This window comes from Carcharodon carcharias, chromosome 32, assembly GCF_017639515.1.
Source record: "Carcharodon carcharias isolate sCarCar2 chromosome 32, sCarCar2.pri, whole genome shotgun sequence".
Taxonomy (NCBI): Eukaryota; Metazoa; Chordata; class Chondrichthyes; order Lamniformes; family Lamnidae; genus Carcharodon; species Carcharodon carcharias.
In genome coordinates this window covers 23,652,661-23,667,428 of record NC_054498.1, presented here as the reverse complement: position 1 = coordinate 23,667,428, position 14,768 = coordinate 23,652,661, and the positions used below count along the sequence as shown (strand labels likewise).

The window sequence follows — 14,768 nt, the reverse complement described above, 5'->3', positions numbered from 1 at the left end:
GTTTCTCAACCCCATTCTCCCGCCTTCTCCCTGTAATCTTTGATCCCCTTACCAATCAAGAACCTATCTATCTTGGTCTTAAATACACTCAATGACCTGGCCTCCTGTGGCAATGAATTCCATAGATTCACCACTCTCTGGCTAAAGAAGTTTCTCCTCATCTCTATTCTAAAAGGTCTTCCCTTTACTCTGAAGCTGTGCCCTCAGGCCCTAGTCTCTCCTACTAATGGAAATATCTTCCCCACATCCACTCTATCCAGGTCTTTCAGTATTCTGTAAGTTTCATTCAGGTCCCTCCTCATCCTTCTAAACTCCATCGAGTATAGACCCAGAGTACTCAAACGTTCCTCATACATTAAGCCTTTCATCCCTGGGATCGTTCTCGTGAACCTCCTCTGGACCCTCTCCAAGGCCAGCACATCCTTCCTGAGATACGGGGCCCAAAATTGCTCACAATGTTCTAAGTGTGGTCTGACCAGAGCCTTATAAAGCCTCAGCAGCACATCCCTGCTTTTATATTCTAGTCCCCTCGAAATAAATGCCAACATTGCATTTGCCTTCCTAACTACTGACTCAACCTGCAAGTTAACCTTAAGAGAATCCTGGACTAGGACTCCCAAGTCCCTTTGCACTCCAGACTTCTGAATTCCCTCCCCATTTAGAAAATAGTCTATGCCTTTCAGGGTGGCTCACTTACACATACTAGGAGCCACATTTCCACACAAAGGGCCCTCTCCGTTGCAGACAGAAAGGGCATATCCACACATTATGCCTTTTTCCAACCAAAATGTCTCTTTTCAGTAATACTCAAGTTCTGTACTTCCAAGTGAGTAGAATTAGGTGGGGTACAGAAGAATAGGGGAGAGACCAGTAGAGGAAACAAGAAAAGTTGCTTTTAACAGTACATAAAGTGGATTGCAATCTATGATTATAAAATCATCTAAACATTGTTATAGAAGTTATCTAGTTGAAAAAAAAAATCATTCCTGGCAGTCTAGAGATGAAATCACTAGTCTCCCTTGCTCCCATTATGTTAGCTTGAGCAGTAATGCAACTTGACTAGTAATCCAGAGGCTTAATGCTCTGGGAACACTGGTTTAAATCCCATCATGGCAACTGGCAAAATTTAAATTCAAATTTATAAAATTCTGGAATTGAAAAGCTAGTCTAATGGTGGCCACAAAACCATTGCTGACTGTTGTAGAAACAAATCTGGTTCACGAATGTCCTTTAAGGAAATCTGCCATCCCTACCTGGTTTGGCCTACATGTGACTCCAGACCCACAGCAATGTGGTTGACTCCTAAATACCCTCTGAAGTGGACTAGCAAGGAATTAAGTTGTATCAAAACACTATGAAGTCTAAAAAGGGATGAACTCTGACAGGCCATCTGGCACTGACCTAGGCACCCAAAACAACAGCAAACCTAGCCCCCATCAAAAACAGAATTACCTGGAAAAACTCAGCAGGTCTGGCAGCATCGGCGGAGAAGATGCTGCCAGACCTGAGTTTTTCCAGGTAATTCTGTTTTTGTTTTGGATTTCCAGCATCCGCAGTTTTTTTTGTTTTTAGCCCCCATCAACCCTGGGGGATTGTGCCAAAATTGGGAGACTAGTCAAGCAACAGCTTAAGTCATACCTAACAGAACATCCCAGATGCCATCACCATCCCTGGTTATTTCCTGTCACACTGGCAGCACAGACCCAAGAGAGATGACAGCAAGATAGTATACAATCAGGAGTTGAGCTGCCCTGGGAAACCTTAGACTCCAGGCCTCATGAAGTCTCATGGCATCAGGTCAGCTATCAACACACATTTCAGGCAACATAGGCTTCCACTCCTTTGAAATAATGAGGCTTGAAACTAAGACAAACTGGACACCAAGGAGAGACAGTGAATTGAAAAATTAGCAGTTAAATGGTTTGAATTAAGTATAGACACAACAGTTTTCATCCAGACTGAAATACACAAAAATCCTCTGACAATTCTTAAATCCCAATGCGACATCTGAGCCAACTACTTTGGACACTATCGCTGGTTGTAATTTTTAAGTATCTAATTTTTGTTATGACAGAGGAAAAAGGGGGTAAAAGGGGAGTCAAATGTCATCACTAAGTCCTTCAAAATAACACCGGGGGTATCACCAAGCCCAACACCCATACCACCTGACTCACTGAGGTGGCATCAAGCCCATCTCTGGCCTCATCTACAAGGATGCCTGGGGTGTGCTGGAAGTCCTTCTGCAGGATCAGGGAAGCTCAGTCACCTATGCGCCAAATGCAGGGACAGGTGTACTAATTCAGTGGTTTAAAAAAACCTAAAATAACTTAGCTAGTTTATCCAATTCCACCCCAAACTGCACACCCTCCCACTGCTGCCCCAATTTATCAAGGGGAAAGTCATTTTTCACCTTCCTTCAAAACCACCTCCTCTCCAGTGATTGGTGATGGCAGTAGGACCAGCCAGAACTGCACCAGCTCCTCCAATTGCAGGTTCCCTTGCTGCTCTTCCAATCATTGATGCTGTCTTGAGGAGCCTGGTGATTGGAGGAGTTGGAGATACAGAATCTGCCTCTCCCAAATACAGGGTGAATTCTCATATTTGTCACCTCTACAACTGATTTTTTTTTTTGGCAGGCTCAAGGGGGCAAATTTTCCCACTACTCCTTTCAACTCCAGATCAAAGGTTCTTGCCAAATGTACTAATGGATCACCTCCCAAAAATAAATCAGGAAACAGCCTGTAACAATGTTCTATCCCAACAGAAAAACACACATTGTAAACAGTCGAGAGATCTCAACAACCCTCCCTCCACTCCAAGACTCACTGCATCCATAGGAGAAAAAGCCAAGCTAGTCAACTCCACTATTATAGATCATCCTGGAAGGGAGACTGGTGTACTAGAATGGCTCTTTGAATGTATTGTTGTTTTGTGTTCTGTATCTGAAATGCAGATTTTTATCTTTAATATCAAATCTCCAGAAAGAGATGTGGATCACTGAACAGACAGCTCCACTGCACTTGTTGCAGAAAGGTTAGTGGAGGTAAGAACTTGCAAATGTGTACTGCCTTTCACATCCTTAATGTCCCAAAATGCTTTTGAAGTGGAGTCACCAGTTCATGCATTTCCCACACTGCAGGAACCTTTTGTGAACAAATTGCTGTAAAACAGTAATGTGGTGAAGTGAACTATTTTTATGCTGGTTGAGGGATAAATATTGGCCAACAGAACTCTCCTCTAAAATAATTCACTACATCCAATTGAGCGAAGACAGGGAACATACCTCCCAGTAGCACTGGAATTCCCTAATACTGCATTGGAGTGCCAGTCTAAACATTCTGCTCAAGCCTCTGGAGTAAGCCGAACCCACAACCTTCTGGCTCCAAAGAGTGCTACCACTCAAAACCCCTCATATGGCAAGAACCACTCCAGTTTATGCATTTTTAATAGCCCAGAATCAGTACATGCTGTTGGAGTTAACTTAGTCAAGTATCCTTTCTGCAGGAAAGGAAAATCAGCCAGTTTTCAACTTTACATGTAGCAAGAATTTCCGACATTTGATGTAACAGATACTTCTGTTGCATCCAATTACTTTACCGGAACAGTCATGTTCAACTTATTATGGAACATTGATTTATGCCATATACTACACAACAGCCTGTAGTAGTGTGGCAGTATCCATGATAAAACTTATGGCTAGGAACTGTTCACTTATTACAAAGCTGCCCAGTGAGCAAAAAAACCTCACTCGTTCTAACCACACTGACTGCAGAGCATTAAACACACTTCAAACCACTGTTAACAGAGCAGACCAGGAGAAGTCCCAGGTTTCATTTTGCCTCAATGCGAACACAAGCTCCCATCCCTACGGGAGCCCAAAGGCTGGTTTGATTCTTCTCTAGATACTTTTCAAATTGTATAGGCAAGTTTTAACTTCCATTCTCTGGTTAGCCATTGGTAATGCAGCCAGGATAACTGGAACCTAGTGGACTTCTATAATAACAAAGGGCTGGAAAAACTCAGGTCTGGCAGCACCTGTGGAGAGAAACAGAATTAACATTTAGAGCCCAATGGGACTTTCAGCTTGAAGTAAAAGCATCATACCAAAATACCTTCACTTGTAGAGCATTGGAGCATCTTCAAGGTTAGAGATATGACCAAAAAAACGGAAGCAAAGCCAAATAAGATATTGATGAGAATCACGAGGCTTGGTTTAAAAAAAAGTGAGCTTGAACAGTTGGGAAAGCTCAGGGAGAAGTTTAAGATTGCAGGCACAGCCACCAATACTGATGCAAACGTAGCAGGCAAGAGGGGCTCCAGTTAAAGAACATTTCTGGGAAGACTATAGCCCTGCAGACAGTTAGAAATGGGTAGCAGTGAGGCCATAAAGAAGCTTAAAAGCACAAGAATTTAAAGTCAAAATGTTTTAGGAAACCAGAAGCCAATATACAGCAGCCAGCAGAACTTTATACAAGATAAGATGCAGTGTCACAAAGCTGCGAAGTAACCCAAGTTTAGGGAGGGTGCAAGATGAGGCTGGCCAGGGCAGCATTGGAATAATTGAGTCTTTAATGTGACAAAAAGCACTGATAGAGGGTTTTAGCAGATGGACTAAGGGATGGGCAGATGCATACGATGTAAATGAACAGATGGGGTCTAAAGCTTTGGTTAAACAAAATTGTTTGAAACCAGAGATAGGAATGGAAGGTGCTGTCTGTACTTAATTTGTTATGGGAGCTGAAGGTCATGGTTTTTCAATCTTTCACCTCACCTGGACTGGATTTAACAAAATTTAAACCACAACCCCACAATAGAAAAATGACTTGGCTTTCGAATTTTCAAAAGCAGTTATTAGTTTTGAATTCACTAGACAACTTTTGTTCCAATCCAAATTTGGTGGTCACACCGACTCATTTCTGGGCCCTTTAACTTGAAACAGTATCCTTGCAAATCTGATATTGCATAACCCACTAAAATTAGAAACAACAAAAATCATAAGCCAACTGATCACACCATTAAGTTTGTGTTATTCATCAACATGCATTTTATGCAGAAATGCTCGATACAGGAATCGAATTGTGACTGACAGACCAATCCAAACTAGACAAGGAGTTTGGAATGGTCACCCTCTAGACTTCCCTTTCACTCTCCTGGCCTCCCAACCTCCCCAGATAAGCTAAAAAATTCAATCTGGCCAACATTCCTAAATGTTCTGACCCAGAAATACTTCAGCTTTTCATAGGAGAGAATGATACAGTACTGAAACAGGCCATTCAACCCATCATGCCTGCTTCTTGGGTAAAATCATCCTTTTTCCCAATCTTTTTAAAAAAAAGAGGTAGAATTTAAATCTTGGGCTTCTCCTAGCACCAAAAGCAGAACTTTAAATGCATTGGTCCTGAAAGCTCTCTCCCTCCATCCCTTTGCCCTTCAAATCCTGCCACATTTACTCATCACTCTAACCACACTTCTGGTCACCCCTCTTGGTTACTCTTCCTGGCTCAGCAGTTTTCTTAATATTTGTTATTTTCTTAATAACATTAGATGATTTTTATATTTTAAAATAAACACTTGGTTAAAATTTGGTACTAGAAATCTTGTGCGTTAAGGGAAAAAGACTAATGATTTAGGCAAATGGTGAGGGAGGAAGGAGGGACAGACAAGCCACCTTTACTATCAGCTGCTAAGAACGTTCGGCTTGTTGGGATTGCAACTCTTCTCCCCTCGTCAAAATCTTACCACCTAGGTTAATAAGTAATGGAATGAGCCACTGACTTAAATTGGGAAATAACCTACTAAATTTTAATTTAAAATTTAAAAAAAGCTGGTAGTCTTTGGAGCGTCGAGGTCAACAAGCATGAACTCCCTTGTGACTTTTGTACGTTGTGGGGAAATACGCTTCAAGTTTTGATCCTCATTTCCAGTCAACTGAGCTGATAAGTTGGCTGATTTCCCAAGTCGGTTGCGGTCTCTGCAACTAAAGGGAGTGCTACTTTAGAGCAACCACAACTCCTCAAACTGTGGCTACACATAATCCCTTTACAGGCAGCTGCATCATATTGTAGAATTGTTCCTACCAAAACAAATCAATGACAGTGCTACTGGACCTGAATCTCTACTGGACATACCCCACTTTGACCCATCTTCAGACAGATCTTGCCCAAGACAAAGCCAACTTCAATCTGCTTAAAGTCCAAATCTGAAGAGCAGCACACCAAGGAGACCATACACTCTGCAGATATAGTGAATATGCGATAAGGGAAAAGCAAATGAACAGAAGGTAGAAAATGGTTACAAAATCCTTCAACTCCACTAGTGTTAACCTATATTGAAAAAAAGAGAGAACTTGTGGGGAAGAGGCAGTCCAGGCTAACACAAGCACATCATTTCTTTTAGTACCTGAGCTATCAAGAGTTGCAGTCCATTTACTGATTTTACTAGGGCCTGACAAGAACATCCTACTAGATGTGCTAGGTTTTTTGGGGGGCACAAGATGGCTGCCAAAACCAGAATTTATTATACATTAAGCACAAGACAAGGCATACAACTGTATCCAAGACCAGCACAATTGCTCATATTTCAAAGTCACCACCAGTAATGCTAACTGAAGATATTTTAAAAATGGCTGGTTTGGAAATAAACACGCAAACCATAAAACAAGAAAATTTTCAGCCACTGTACAAGCAAAAATCTGATCTCAAATCCATCAGGAAAACATGACTTTTTTGAAAAAGCATCAAAGTGTCCTACTACAAATGACCCATTTAAACTGCTATTTTAGCTCAATGATTTTTTTTAAAACATGATACATCCAGCTGTTGGGAGTTTTAAAAATACCAGTGTGCACCATGTGACCTTGCTCCTATAGGCCTCACAAAAACTAGCAACGCAATGGGAATAAAGCCTCCTACCGGGCTTCTGCATCATAAATGGCACTTTAAGGCAGACTCAGCAGAACCAAGAGGTCCCACTCATACCCACAACTGGGGTTGGCCAAGGGAAAAAATGGATGCTTTAAAATGTAACCAGATATTGGCGGACCTACCTTTCCAGAGGATGCAGCTTCCCCCACTTATGTATAAAATGCAAGTAGATGGGCTAATTGGTCTGCAGCCCAAGTGACGGCGCAGTAGTCTATACCACAAACTGCACTCAAATGCTTTGATATTGAATTTCTATCTGGAATGCTTGCCTCTACTTAAAGGATGGTCAAAGTTGGAATTCTTCTCCACAAAGAAAATGATAGATTAATATTTATATAGACCAATAGACTTTTGTTAACCCAAGATATTAGGGGTGTGAGACAAAAGGCCCATCCAATGAAAGCCAGCACAGATTTGTCAAGGACAAATAGAGTGTTTAACCAATTCAGTTTTTTTGATGAGGTAACAAAGAGTTGATGAGGGTAATGCTGTTCATGTGCTGTACATGGACTTCCAAAAGGCATTTGATAAAGTGCCACACATCAGACTTTTGTGCAAAGTTATAGTTCATGGAATAAAAAAAAGGGACACTAGCAACATGGATATGAAATTAGCCGAGTGATAGGAAACAATGGTGTTCTCCAAGGGTTGTGTTAAGACCCCTGTTCTTACCAATATGCATTAACAACCTAGACCTGTGTGTACAAATTTCAAAATTTGTGGAGGGCAAAACTTGAAAGCATTGTGAAATGTGAGGATAGTGTTAAACTTCAAAAGACAAAGGCAGGATGATGGAATGAGCAAAGTTGCAGATGAAATTTAATGCAGAGAAGTGTGAAATGATCCAATCATAGGAACATGGAGACAATACAAAAATAAAAGGGTACAAGTCTAAAAGGGGTGCAGAAACTGAATGATCTGCCACCAATTCCTGCAAAAACCCATCTGGTTCACTGATAAGGTAAGCTGGTCTGGCCTACATGTGACTCCAGATCACAGCTCTCAACTGCCCTTTCCAGAATGGCTGCCTAGGCCATAGTTCAAGGGCAATGAAGGATAAGCAACAAATATTGGCATCACCAGCAACTGGAACTTTTTTTTTTTTTTTACAGCTGAACTAACTGATCGAAATTATTGTAGCTGGTTGTCTGATCAAGGTCTCCAGTCCACAGATAGCACAATTGACTCCAATACCAACATTCGGTATCCTTACTTACCCAAGCTGATTTTTCAGTCCATCTTAGTTCTGCCCAAAATGTTACTTGCTATTTATCAAGCCAGAACAACATCCAGGTCTTCTGCATTTGGACATGGGCTGCTTCAGTATCGTGAATACTGCTGAACATTGCACAAACATTCCCAGTTCTGACCTTATGATGGAGGGAAGGTCATTGATGAAGGAGCTGAAGATGGCTGGGCCTAGGACACTACTCTGAGGAAATCCTGCAGTAACGTCCTGGGACTGGGATGATTATCTAAGAACCACAACCATCTTCATCTGTGGTCAACATGTCACCAACCAGTGCAAAGTTCATACCTGCCATGCACCCCCCACCCCCTCATTCCCATTGACTTGAGTTTTGCTAAGACTTCTTAATGCCACACAGTCAAGGGCTACCTTCATGTCAAGAGCACTCACTCACACCAAGTTTAGCTCTTATGTTTGGATCAAGGAATGAAGTCAGGAGCTGAGTGGCCCTGGCCAAACCCAAACTGAGCATCTGGCAGCAGGTTATTGCTGAGTAAATGCCACTTGATGGCACTGTCAATGACACCTTCCATCACTTTGATAATGAGCGAAGTAGAATGATGGGGCAGTAATTGGCTGGGTTGGACTGATTCTATTTGCAGACAGGACATGGGCAATGTTCCAAATTTCCAGGTAGATGCCTGATGTAGCTGCACTGGAACAACTTGGCCAGGGGCATGGCTACTTCTGGAGCACAAGTCTTCAGTATTATTGCTGGAATGTTGTCAGGGTCCATTGCCTTTGCAGTATCCAATGCCTTCAGCAGTCTCTGGATAGCATGTGGAGAGAATGGAATTGGCTGGAGCATGGCATCTAAGATGCTGGGGACCTCAATAGGAGGTAAGTGGATTATCCACATGGCACTTCTGCCAGAAGATGTTTACAAATGCTTCTGCACTGATGTGTGGGACTCACCCATCATATGATGGGTATGTTTGTTCTTTTTGTTGTTAAATTGTTCACCACTATTCATGACCAGATGTGGCAGCACTGCAGAGCTTAGGTCTGATCCACTGGGTGTGGGATTGCTTAGCTCTTGTCTATTAGTTGCTGCTTATGCTTCTGGCATGCAGTTAGTCCTGTGTTGCAGCTTCACCAGGTTGACACCTGTTAGTTATGCCTATTTCTGCTTAGGGCTGTACTCACCACACTTAACTCCCTACAAACCCTGCAGGAAAAATTAACTTTTCCCACTTTCATTGAACCAATTTGCTAATCTGGTCAGGCAATAGTTCATACTTGCTGATCCTAGATATAAAGGCATTATGCCTTTAAATATATACCACACATCAACTCCACTGCCCCCAACACCAACACCATTCACAACCTCAGAACAGCCTGAAGTGCTTTATAGCAAATTATTTTAAAGTGCAATCACTTCTGTATTGTAGGAAACATGCCAGACAATTTGCACAGAGCAAGGTCCCTTAAACAGTGAAATAAATGACCAGATAATCTGTGCAAGATGCTCCAGTATCACAATTGAGCACATAAAAGCAAGGCTGAAGTCTCTGGAGTGGGGCACAAATCCAATGTTCTGAAGAGGCAAGTATACTACCAATGACTCACAGCTGGATGGCAAATGATTTGCAGGTGGTTCAAAATTGTTGCTATTATCCTTTATGGATGACAGGATAGTACTGCAACTTCAAATTACTGTAATAAATCATTGTACTGGGCTGCAATATATAGAGGGTGCATATTAAGTCGAGTGGTAGGAATGATCAGATGTAATGGATGACTACTTCAGTGTGGCATACCCATACCTGCAATGGTCTAGGAAACTAAGGGAATTAGATGGTTAGCTACCTGCTACAGTAGCCAGGCACAATTCTGCTATTATAATCACACTGTAGCATGACTGCTTTATTGAAATTTAGGTCAATGTTAGCAAGATATTGGTGGTCAGGCAATGCATGCGTGTCACTGAAGAATCAGGATATTGGATTTTCCTTGGTGCTGATCATTGAGGCCATGCGTTGCCACTCATCACCCAAACCTAGTGTTATCTGAGTCCTTGTCTATTATCCCAGGTGGACACTAGAACTAAAACAGGCCTGCACATCTTGTGGAAAAAGGAGTCGTTCAAAGCACCTGAAGATAGTTGGACTGAACACAACCAGAACAGTTAGTGATTAATAACCAACTATTTGAGGCAGATATGATCTAGCGGCTAGATAATACCTTTTGACTTCAGCTGCGTTTCTTAGCATCATTCATAGTGAAATGTCACCTCGACATCCAAACAACTGTTCTCTTCTTATTCAGCCATCATTTTCTTATCTGAAGATTACAGAAGTCTTGAGTCGAGTGGTTCAAATGAAACTCAAATTGAGTGTGAAAGGATAACTGAAATGTTGCATTACTGATTGCCCCTTCCATCATTTTACTGGTCATTGGGAGAAGGGTACAGGGCAAACCATTAGCTGCACTAGATATGCAGGCCAATCTGGACAGTCACAAATTCTGACAGTTATCAGATCTGCACTGGAAGTGACTACCTTACCTTCACTGATGTAGAATTCAGAACTGCAGCACAGATGCTGCTGGGGCCCTTAGCCGTCAACATTTCCAGTGCACTCAGCTGCTTAAGATTATGTGGAGTTAACTGAATTGGGTGGAAACATCTACTTCAAGTTGTAGGCTAGACACATTTCATTGAAGATACCTACAAATGCTGCAGTGTCAGACCATGTTTAAAAAAAGGTAGAGATTTTCATGGAGCTTACCACATCCAGTTGAGAGTCAAGGTGAACAATGTTAGGAGTTTGCACTGACCAATGAGTTGATCACTTAGCTGTCTACAAACTGCTATGTTTATAACAAGGCAACTATCACACCAGTTTCATCAAATTGGTGACTTATTCCAAGCTGAGCATACAACTGCTCCTGATAAACACCAATCTATATTCACAAGGCAAGGGTGGTGCTGTTTGTTAAACTAACTTATCTTGGAGGCTGACAACCAACTGACACCTCCCACTGGATCATAACCCCCACCCCACCATCATTAACCAGTCTGAAATTGCAGCTTCGTGTCATTCATCTCTATTTAGTGATAGTGACCACAACATGGTACAATTTAAGCTTGTTATGGACAAAGAAATAGACAAGTTGCAAAAAAATGTTTTGTATTGGGAGAGAGCAGATTTTAGCAAAATAAGGCAGGATCTGGCGAAGGTAGACTTGCTACTTGTGGGGAAATCTACAGAGGAGCCGGGGGGGGGGGGGGGGGGTGTTCAAAAAGGAAGGGGGGGGATGGGTACTGGCTCAACATGTTCCCTCTAGGGGGATAGGAAGGAGTAACAAGCCCAGAGAACCATGGAACACCAGAGATGAGAAAGATTAAAAAAAAGAGGCTTTTGGCAGGTACAAGGGGAGCAAATCAGTGGAGGCATTAGTGGAGTACAGAAAGTGCAGTGTGGAGCTTAAAAAAGCAATTAGGAGAGCAAAGAGGGGATACGAGAAAGCTCTGGTTGGTAAAAGTAGGGAAAATCCCAAGATATTCTAAGTATATCAATGGGAAGAGGATAACCAGGGAAAGCGTAGGGCCCAATCTATGGGTGGAGCCGGAGGACATTGGTAGAGTGTTGAACGAATACTTCACATCTGTCTTCACCCAAGAGAAAAAGAGGATGAAGGTATCAAACTAGGGGAAGAGATGCTGCAAGGTTCTTGAGCAAATTGATGTAGAGAGTGACAAGGTATTGGAGGTGTTGGCAGGCTTAAAAGTGGACAAATCTCCAGGTCTGGATGATTTGTGTCCCTGACTGCTGAGGGAGGCAAGGGAGGAGATCACAAGGGCCCTGACCCAAATTTTTAATTCCTCTCTGGCCATGGGGGTGATGCCAGAGGACTGGAGAACAGCTAATGTGGTTCCGCTATTTAAGAAGGGTTGTGGAGATAAGCCAGGGAACTACAGGCCAGTGGGTCTCACGTCAGTGGCAGGGAAACTATTGGAGAAAATTCTGAAGGAGAGAATCTCTCCACTTGGAGAGGCACGGTTTGATCAGAGATAGTCAGCATGACTTTGTCAGAAGGAGGTCATGCCTAACAAATTTGATTGAATTTTTTGAGGTGACCAGGTGTGTAGATGAGGATAGTGCAGTTGATGTAGTTTATATGGATTTCAGCAAAGCTTTTGACAAGGTCCCACTTGGGAGACTTATAAAGAAGGCAAATGCACATGGGATACAGGATAATTTGATAAGGTGGATTCAAAATTGGTTTAGTTGTAGGAGACAGAGGGTGATGACAGGAGGTTGCTTTAGTGACTGGAAGCCAGTGTCCAGTGGCATACCACAGGGATCTGTGCTGGGGTCCTTATTATTTGTCTTTTATATAAACGACATAGATGACTATGTTGGGGGAGGATTAGTAAGTTTGTGGATGGCAAAGATTGGCCAGGTGGTTAACAGTGAGGTTGAGTGTCTTGGGCTACAGGAAGATACAGAAAAGATGATCAAATGGGCAGATGGAATTTAACCCTAAAACACGTGAGGTGATATGCTTTGGAAGGAGTAATTCGAAAAGGAAGTATTCAATGAACGGCATGACACTAGGAAGTTCTGAGGAACAAAGGGACCTTAGCATGTGTCCATAGATCTCTGAAGGTGGAGGGGCATGTTAGTGGGGTGGCATATGGGACACTTGCCTTTATCAATGGAGGAATAGATTACAAAAGTAGGGATATCATGTTGGAGTTGTACAGAACCTTGGCAAGGCCACAGCTGGAGTACTGTGCGCAGTTCTGGTTACCACATTATAGGAAGGATGTGATTGCACAGAGGAGATTCACCAGGATGTTGCCTGGGATGAAACATTTAAGTTACGAAGAGAGGTTGGATAGACTTGGGTTGTTTTCGTTGGATTAGAGAAAACTGAGGGGAGACCTGATTGAGGTGTACAAGATTATGAGGGGCATGGACAGGGTGGATAGGGAGCAGCCGTTTCCCTTAGTTGAAGGGTCAATCACGAGGGGACACAAGGTCAAGGTGAGGGGCTGGAGGTTGGGAGGGGTTGGATTGCCTCACATCCTTTAAAAAGTACTTGGATGAGCACTTGGCACGTCAGAACATTCATGGGCCAAGTGCTGGTAGATGGGATTAGGTAGGTAGGTCGGGTGTTTCTCACGTGTCAGTGCAGACTCGATGGGCTGAAGGGCCTCTTCTGCACTGAGATTCTGTGATCTCCATTGTCTCCCAATCTCACTTCCACAATCACTAGATTGTTCCAGCTACTTTTGTCATTGAAAATATCTCCTTTTCCTAGAGACGATTTCTCTCCTTGCCCAGTTTCTTCCAATGTCCTCTGCCACCATCACCTTTTCACCAATCCTGTACACCACCAATGCCCACCAGGTCAGCCTTAGCGCACTCCACTTCTTCCTTGAAGTAAGGCAGCCTAACCAGTCCCCATCCAATGTCACTTGCTACCTGACTGAACTTGTTCTCAAATTAACTTCAATCTCTCACTTCCTCCAGACAAAAAGGGTTCCTATAGATCCTAGCTGCACATGCCCTTATGACACATTTGAACATCAATCCAGTCCTACTCAAGCTCCCTCCTTTCCTCTTTCAATTTGTTCCTAACCTACAGGAAAAAATTCTATTACTTCAAAATGCCACCTTTTACTTGGTCCATCTGACTCTTCCATTTCCATTTGAGGATAGGTTATCAGCCAAACCATTATAAACCCACTGCCTCACATTACTACCTTGGACTACATTTCTTCCCACCCAGTTTCCTGTCAGGACCAGACTGAACTGAAGAAGCTGGGACTGTTCTCCTTAAAGAGAAGGTTTAGAGGATCAAAATTGAGGGCTCTGGATAGAGTAGATAGGGTAAGACTGTTCCCATTGGTCAAATGATCAAGAACCAGCAGAAACAGATCTAAAGTAATGGCCAAAGGCCAAAGAATCTGGAATGCAGATGTCCAAGAATGGTGGAGGCAGGTTTACATTGAAAAGGGAGTTGGGGGTGGGGGGGGGGGGGAAGGCCAGGGAGTGGCATTAAATGAACTACTCCTGCAGAGAGCTACAGGGCACAAACAATGGGCAAAAATGCCCTCTTCCTGTTCTGTAACCACTCTAGGATTCTACTCTGACCATTCCATTCACTGTCACATCATATGTTACTTTCCATACTAGTGCTTTCAATGCCTTCATTTTGCAATGAAGAATTCCCCTCCCACTAGTTAATGGGGTCCTGATCTACCTCATTTCCTGCACTTCTGTCTTCAGATAGTCCCCTCCCAAATCACAATAGGGTTCAGCTTGTCCTCACCTTTCACCACCTGTGGGATAACAAAGAAATTTTCCCCTCCCAACACTCCAAAGGAACTGTCATTCCACAAAATCCTGGTTCATCCTTCAATTACTTATGCCCAGTAGCCTTCCTCCACATCGTCTTCCCATGCAAAATACATGAAATGCAACACCAGTCCTTTCACTTCAGCCTTTGCTACTGTCCAGGGCCTCAAACACTTGCACTTTTCAATTTAGCAGACCATGTTCACTGCTCATGGAGAAGGGAGAGGTAACTGAACGAATGTTCAGCCTGCAAGCATGACCAAACTCCTGATCACTTGTCATTTC

At 42.8% G+C, this 14,768-nt stretch overlaps 1 protein-coding gene across 7 annotated transcripts in view; it reads right to left on the bottom strand.

The window, feature by feature from the left end:
• The window catches only part of LOC121271996 (cytoplasmic polyadenylation element-binding protein 1-like), an 83,937-nt gene that overhangs the window by 44,472 nt on the left and 24,697 nt on the right, over positions 1 to 14,768 (bottom strand). Inside the window, exon 1 of one of the 7 annotated variants that reach the window (XM_041178298.1) lies at positions 10,902 to 10,925. The exons of the other annotated variants lie outside the window; for them this stretch is intronic. The gene's annotated coding sequence lies outside the window, so the exon portion shown is untranslated. Of the gene's footprint in view, positions 1 to 10,901; positions 10,926 to 14,768 lie in introns of those variants that run through there. 7 annotated transcript variants of the gene reach the window in all.